This window comes from Neodiprion fabricii, chromosome 6 (assembly GCF_021155785.1).
Source record: "Neodiprion fabricii isolate iyNeoFabr1 chromosome 6, iyNeoFabr1.1, whole genome shotgun sequence".
Lineage (NCBI taxonomy): Eukaryota > Metazoa > Arthropoda > Insecta > Hymenoptera > Diprionidae > Neodiprion > Neodiprion fabricii.
Window position 1 is genome coordinate 16,176,477 of NC_060244.1, and position 8,552 is coordinate 16,185,028.

Consider the following 8,552-nt stretch of genomic DNA (forward strand, 5'->3'; position numbering starts at 1 on the left):
TTACGAGTAGTACGACACACCCCCGCACGTACACGTGTTAGATATTAAATTGTATATGTGAAAGGTGCACGATGTTTCGTCGGATGAGTCTTAGATTTTGTATTTTTGCGCGTCTGTCGATTTTTCTATATGGAGGGGATGACGTTTTTCGGACGGGTGCAACGGAACACTTGGCAGGGGGCTAGAGGAAGGAAAACTACGACTGTAAACTATTGTTGATATAAAAAAAATGGTGACGGATCACGAGTGGACGGATTGTAGGCTGCGAACGGGCTTATCTCACTCCTTAACCCGTGAGTGTATTCTTGACTAGAGTAATAATCGAGTAATAACTAATGATAATTAATGAATATTTTAGAATTTTAATGCATGTAGACCTTTCGTTTTCAAGAGAGACGTATTATATATGTATATAGAACTTTGATACCCCCCCCCCCCGATTGCAAAACGCATATATGAGCGCGCGCGCACATACACGCACACACACACAAAACACTCATTTGCATATGCATATGTTTATACGAACGTGACAAAAACTAAACGAAGAGGTGAAATTCAATGTTGAAAAGATAACATGATGAGGAGTTTCTGTTTCGGAGCCACATTTGCTAAAATTCGCCTATTTTGTCGGCGAGATGATATAATTTTACAGCAGCATTTGGTGGTGAGAAAAGAAAGAAAAAAAAAGAAAAAAAAAATGAAATGAATTAAACAAGGCAAATTAACAAACCATTCGACGAAAAATGACGGGAGTTGAAAGAAAAATGGAATAAAAATAATGATAATGATTCGGTAATAACAATAAAATTAATAACAATAACAACAATAATAATAATTTAATTTCAAAAAAAAAAAAAAAAAAAACAGATAGAAAATAAAAGTATTTGAATAGAAAAAAGGTAGTAGTCATTAAGATATGCTTTGACTCGTTGCTAGTGGTGTAAACGTATATAAAAAATGCTCAATTTGCAGCTCCGACGAGAATACTTAACATTATTCGAATAATATCCAATCGGTGAAAGAAATATTTTTTACCGCTACGTATATAATATCTAAGTATGTATGCACATAGTATATTAATAACATGACATAACGTGTGTGTGTGTATATATATATAGATGTGTGTGTGTGTGTATGCATATGTGTATGTATGCATACATGTGTGTGTGTGTGCGTATTACGTAAATTATATATTACACTGTTTTTCATAGAAACTAACGACTTCATAATTATATTTACCTCTATATATATATATATATATATACATATATATTTATTATATTTGTGTGTTGTGTGTGTGTATGTGTGCGCGCGCGTAATTGACCCGCCATTATCGGTGTGATTTAGCGATGACGTTTTTCTTGTTTTTTTTTTTTTTTTTTTCCCCCCCACAACACCGATGATCGTTTTTCTTCTCGTTACCCTCGCAGAGCACCGAAGCTCTTTACATTATTGCACCAATTATATACAGTACGTGTATATGTATATATGTGTATGTGTATGTGTCAGAAAATGGATGCTCGAAAAAGATAAGCGAGAAAGAACAATGCATACTAGAAATACGCTAAAAGAAAGAAAGAAAGAAAGGAAAAAAAAAAACTCAAAAAAAAAAAAGACAAGAAAAAGTCGCATATTATTTAAGTTTAAAAGCAAAAGTGGATTATATATTTTTTCTATGTTTTAAATTTTAATTGAGGCAGAAACGGTGTGATGATGTCGTGAAGCGTGCATGCATACGTACGTATAGTAACATGTATACAGGTAGGATTGTGCCAGAGTAATGATCATCCGACTCGACGCCTGTATAGGTATACATTATATACATACGCATAGGTGTAGTAAATATGTATGGTACATCACTCACGCAAAACACAACATGCATACATGATATGATACCTATGTTGTTTACTTCGATATATAAGTCTGAACTCGAGTATGAAAATGAAATGAGCAAATGCAAAGAAAATGATACAAAAATCAGAAAAAAAAATTTAATATAATCAGTTTTAGTGAAAATTTAGATGAACAATGAAAATTCTCAATATATATATATATATATGTATGTATATATATATATATACGTATACGTGTATATACATATATACATTATATATATATATATATACATATATAGATCTATAAGATTATATAATATATATTAGTAATTAAAAAAATAACGGTGAAAAAAAAAACGAAAAAAAAACAAAAAATAACACAAATAATTAACAGTAATAAAATAAAAAAAAAAAAAAAATGCTCGTATCTCTATACATTATTATTATTATATGTATCGCGCGTGTGAAAAGAAGTTTTTACGTGTAATTGAAGTGAAAAAAGAGAATAGGGAAAAAAAATAAAAAATTGAAAAGAGTGACGAAAAAAGTATATAGCGAAAAAAAAGATGACGAGGCGTAGGGTGGTTGCCGATGCTCGTGGGGAAAACTACAACGGGTTTAGAGAATGGTAATAACCACGCACCGTCGAAAGACGAAGAGTGAAACTCTGATAGAAAATATATATATATATATATATATATATATATATGACACGCGCACGCACACAAATGCTTGTAAAGGAAAGGAAGAAAACAATGTCTCTCTAATGAGAGAGAGAAAGAGAGTAACTTTAGGGATAACTTGACCCGTTTCATAGTGGATACGTTCGATACGCGGCGATTATCTTCATATTTATTATTTTCTTTCCGCAAGGTAAATTTTTTCGTTCAACTTCCTCTCGTTTTTCGGTTTATTATTTTTTTTTTTATTTTCACCCCTGCTACATATTACTGAGCAGCTTCGATTGTTAGGCAACTACGTGGCATGATAGTTTGTCTAGAATCTCCGCTAGACATGAGGGAAATCCCTGCCTGAGTGATCAACGCTAATTAATATGATAATGACAACAATAATAATTATAATAAGAATATAAGACAATGATTTTATAATAAATTAATAAAAACCGCAAGGGATCCAAACAATAAGAGAAAACAACAAAAAAAAAAATAAGCTGAGCTTGAAAAAATTAAAAATATAACAAGCTTAAACATTTGGCAGCCTTCACTTTGGCCGAGGTTCTGACATGCGATTTATTAATTACGGAGGTGATCTTTTTTTTTTTTTTTTATCTCCACTTTCATTTATATACTTTTCGTCCGTATTCGGCGTCACATCAGACGGTGAGACTTACTTGCTTATACAACTTGTACGTATCTAGGTGCAGCTAGTTATAAATAATAATAGTAATAATATAATGAACGACAAACAAATAATAATAATAATAATAATAATAATGATAATGACAGCGTTGATAATAATATTAATGATAACATTAATTTATGAAAAAGCAGATGAGCTTTCGGTCTATTTTGATTACTGAAAAAGAAGAAAGGTGGTCAATAGGAAAGACTCGTTGGCTTTGCGTTTGAACTGATTGTGAGTTGGATAGAAAGAGGTTAGGATGCCTAGACCACTTTTAAATTTCGTCAAACTTGCTGAATTTTTGCGAAGAACCAGGAGTAACGAATTGAGAGAGACAATGCAAATAGTATCCCGTCGTCGAGGGGTTTGCATTACAAAGACAAAAAAAGGATTGACAAGAATATAAAACGCGACGGTGTAAAGCCTTCTGAAGTTGACAGGTGTTTGCAATTTTCTGTGATCCCGCAAGGAAATGCACGAAATCTCTTATTCCCCAATACGTTCGTCATTAGCGACTTCAGTTTTTCTCCGTTCGAAAATACTCGTGACATTTACACAGCATTGTACTATGCGTATCATAACGCGTGCACAAAGTGCGTTTATAAATTTTACCGGTACACCTGTAACAAATCGGAAATGCTTCGTATATACTAAAATGGGCGTATAAAAATCGTCGAGACTGGTTAAGATTTATTTAATCGTATGAAATATAATATGTGGCGAATTTGCGTAACTCGTTTAACGATATTAATTCTCTTTGACGACACCTTCGTTTAAGAAGTAATTTATTATATTGAAAAAAAAAACAAAAAAAAAAGAAAAAAAAACGTATGTGTAACACGAAGTAATATTATAATGATAATCGTATTATACGTATTAAGGACATAAAATATAATGAATATATAAATAGCCATTGGCTGTGACCGATAACTGCCATTTTCTTAAAGGGTTATGTAAAAAAAAAAAAATGAAAATAGTAATAATAATAATAATAATAATAATAATAATTGTAAAGAAAGAAAAAAAAATTCACTCGCGAAACACCAACTCGCCACATATCATATTTACCGATGAATTGTCACAGAGTTTACAGCGGCATTGAAATACGAAGCTAAGCGGTGCAGAGGTACGGAAAAAAGACGTTGAACTCGCGAACACGCTGTTGACCAGACGGAAAGATAGAGAGAGAGAGAGAGTGGGTGGGGGGAGGGAGGGGGGGAGGGGAGAAAACAACAACGAGGATAAAGATAATAAATTGGGAAATGAAAAGTAATTAGTAAAATAGTAACGGCAAAAACTGGGAATATTGGCGACACAGTCCGACTTTCCATTAATTACTCTAGATTGGAAACGCTATGATATATGATATGAACTACGATACATATCTCAAAGAATAATAACTAAAGTATAAGGGAATTATAAATAAAATATAGGAATATTGAATGAATATAATAAATAGACGAATAGATGATCATTGTTGCTTAATTTAACTATATTTACTATATTATTATATTCTATTGAATAGGTATATTATCATTATTATATTTAAATTAGATTTTTGCTTATATATAGTATGAAACATAAAAACGAAGAAAAAAAAAAAAAGGAAAACAAAAAAAAATTACGGATTCTCGTGTACTTTGACGTGCGTGTAGGCGTACATATTATATACCTGCGTATATATATATATATATATATATATATATATATTCTCATATATACAAGGTGACCCAGGACTATCGCCCCCGTAGGCTACCAATGTGTGACTGAAACGTTTTTTTTTTTTCTAACTTTTGATAGGTAATTTGTCATTGGCGAATTACAGCCGTTCGAAATTGGCCAATCCGATAGCAATCCGATGAAGCCCTTTTATGAACCAATTTCGAACGGCTGTAATTTCTAAACGAAAAATCTTCCGTCGTAAGTAAAAACGTCTGGGGTTTACAGTCTTAGGTTTATACATGTATATATATATATATATATATGTATATATACCTCTTTGATTGATGTATCCGATATATTACTGCGCTAGTATTATTATAATATGTTCAATGTTGTTATATCTCGATTTTTTATCTCATTTTATTGTATAAAAATATATATTCAAATTCAACGGATGATCGGTACGTGATTTATATTTCGCCGGTGTGTGTTTATTCTCCGCGTAGACGATGGTAAACAAAACGCGCGCGCTTTTCAAATTTTAACACGGAAAACCGACGCGCGTTAACATTATAAAAGTTAAATCGACAGAGATTATTGGTAGATATTTATCATTATTATCATTTTTATTGTTATTATTATTGTTGTTGTTGTTGTTGTTCTCGTTGTTGTTATTATCATTATCCATCACTATCGACACTATTGCAAACCACTGCTGTACATAAAATGAGTCGGAGTAAGCGATGATACATGAATAATGTTGATTCTCGTCACCGTGCACATTTTGATAGGCTGGTTTTGCAACGTATAAGATGCCGTATCTCTCGATTAAAAAAACTTGGGAGTGTCGCATAGCGATACGAAGAGCAAACGTAACCTGGCACATTAACTGGTTACTTGTGCATAGTACTCGAATTTGATATAATAGTAAAAAATAACAACAACGACACCGACGACAACGATAATAATAAAAATAATAACGAGAACTCACAATATTTGTAATAGAAACATTTGATGAACAGATGCGTAAGTTCTTGTTTCACTTTTCGCATAATATTACGGTGTATAATATATATGCAAGGGAGGAAGCGGATGTGCGGTCCAGAGACGCGAATAGGGGTGGAAGGGACGAAGAAATATTTAAAGAAATAATAACACGCTCTAACTATACGTACGTGGTAAATTCGTATATTTATACCCGGGGAAAAAAAAAAAAACTATATACATATATCCTAGTATCTATGTATACAATTTAATGCAGTTAATTTCGCATACCTATATTCCACAATAATAATTATGCTAGTAGTAGTAATAATAATAACAACAATAACAGTAGTAGTGGTAGCGGTAGTAATAATAATAGTGATAATAATAACAACAACAACATTAACGATAACGATAACAACAACAATAACGACACCTACGCGTTCTACGACGTAGGGGAAAGAAAACAACGTAGCTCGTCTCTCAGCCCACAAACTCGATCTCATAGAAAAGCTTTTCTTTTGTTTTTAGTTTCTTGTTGTTGTACTTTATTCCGCTAAATTAATCTTTCGTTTGATTTTTAGTACGATATAATATGTTTGAAGGAGAGAAGGAATGTGAAAAAGAGATAAAGAGCGAAGGAGACGAAGTATACAAATGAGTATACAAGCGTTCCGGAACTGATCGGAGCTCGCGACACTTTATTACACCCAATCGTATCTCACATCTTGTTCGTTATCTAGGGTTCGAAAGTTGATACGCGGGTACGAATTGCAGGGAATTTTCTTTAATTAATGTGTTTTTGAAGTCGCGTGCATAAAAGGCTACTTATGTACACGACGTGTGCTGGCAGTGAATATTCGAATTTTGCGTGAATAGCGTGCACCCGTAACACGCAGTTTATTATCGAACAGATATTTCCTATTGTTGGTTACTGAATAACTGGTGGCAAAAAACTCGTACTCTGTGTACTTTGTACAACTTGATACAATTGATGGTATCGATTTTTTATTTTATTTTACCTTAGTTTTTTTTTTTTTTTTTTCATTATTTTTATTCACTCGGCGCTATCAGTTTGCTCCGCAAAAAATGTAACCATGATTACAATATATATATATATATATATATGTGTGTGTATATATATATACATATACCGACGCGTTTCCCATTAAACAAAATTCTATCATTATTTAGTATGTAATATGCATAAAAGTTTCGCCGCGTACGTAAAAACATATGAGAGTCACGATATGAATATGCATATTAGTTACCCGTATAAATTATATATATATATACGTATTATAGATATATTATCTTTATCATTATTGTTCTTGCCATTATAATGGCGAGGCACCTATTGCTGGAATATTAACATTATAGTTAATGCCACGTCGACGCACCTCTCATGACATTATTACGTGTATATAATAATAATTACATTTAATTTGTGTTTGCGTGCCTGCGTCTGTGTGCGCGTGTGTGTGCGTAGACATGAACGTATATTTGCGATAACCGAGCGAGGCAACCACCCCAAATCTAGAATCAGTATTTCAGAATAATAACTATTATTAATATAAGAACGAACGATGGAGTGGGAGAGTGAAAAGTGAGAGAGGGAGAGCATGAAGACAAAACTGAATAAAAATATAACATTAAAACTAGATTAAAAGAAAAAAAGAAAAAGGAAAGGAGTTTGATAATATTGAAATTTAAGGTATTTTCGTTTCTTTAACAGAGGTTTATACGCGCGTTCTGTCGATCATTTTACTCGGATATCCGAAAGAAAATCGCGAACACCGCGCGATGTAAAATTGATTTACGAAAATGCAAAAAAACAAGTGAGAGAGAGACAGAGAGAGAGAGAGAAAGAGAGAGAGAGAGGGAGAAAAAAAATTTGACAGCAAAATGAAATGAAAATAAAGTGAATTAAGAAAATTCAGTAATAATATGAAAATTAATATTTCCTAAAAGTATAGCAATTATATAATGTATATTACATGCATTATTATACATATAGTTATTATATTATTATTATATATTGAATGTTGTGCGTAGTGTTTCAAAATACCCTGCAGCAGTAAAGAAAAACACGGAAAAAAAAATTAAAAAAAAAAAAAATAAATAAAATAAAGAAAAAAAAAGTATAACGCAGTCGCGATGAAAATTAATAAAGCATTAATATATGTAGTGAAAAATATTTTATATTTGACATTTTATTATTAAATTTATCATTATTACCATTATTGCTACTATTATCATTATTATTATTATTATTATTATTATTATTATTATTATTACTACTACTAAAATTATGATTATTATCATTATCATTGCATTATTCACATGACAACTGCGAGCGATCGCCGCGTATAAAACGAACACGCATACATACATCATGCATCGACACAATTACGCAGATTGACATTTCTTTATACGTACGTATATATTGCGTGCACGAGACAATTGGGTTACGTTATACTTTCCAGTTTTCGAAATTCACAACAAAATAATCTATATAGCTAATAGGACATTGTTAGATTGATCGCGTTATTTCCGTGGCGCGATTGCGGTTGATTCGCCGATTTTGGACTGATAACGTATATGTATTATAAACGGAGAGATATGCTTGCACGGTATTATAGAGAGAATAATAATCTGGAGGGGGTGGGGGTGGGGGGGAGTTTATACCTTGTAAGAAGCAGTTATTGC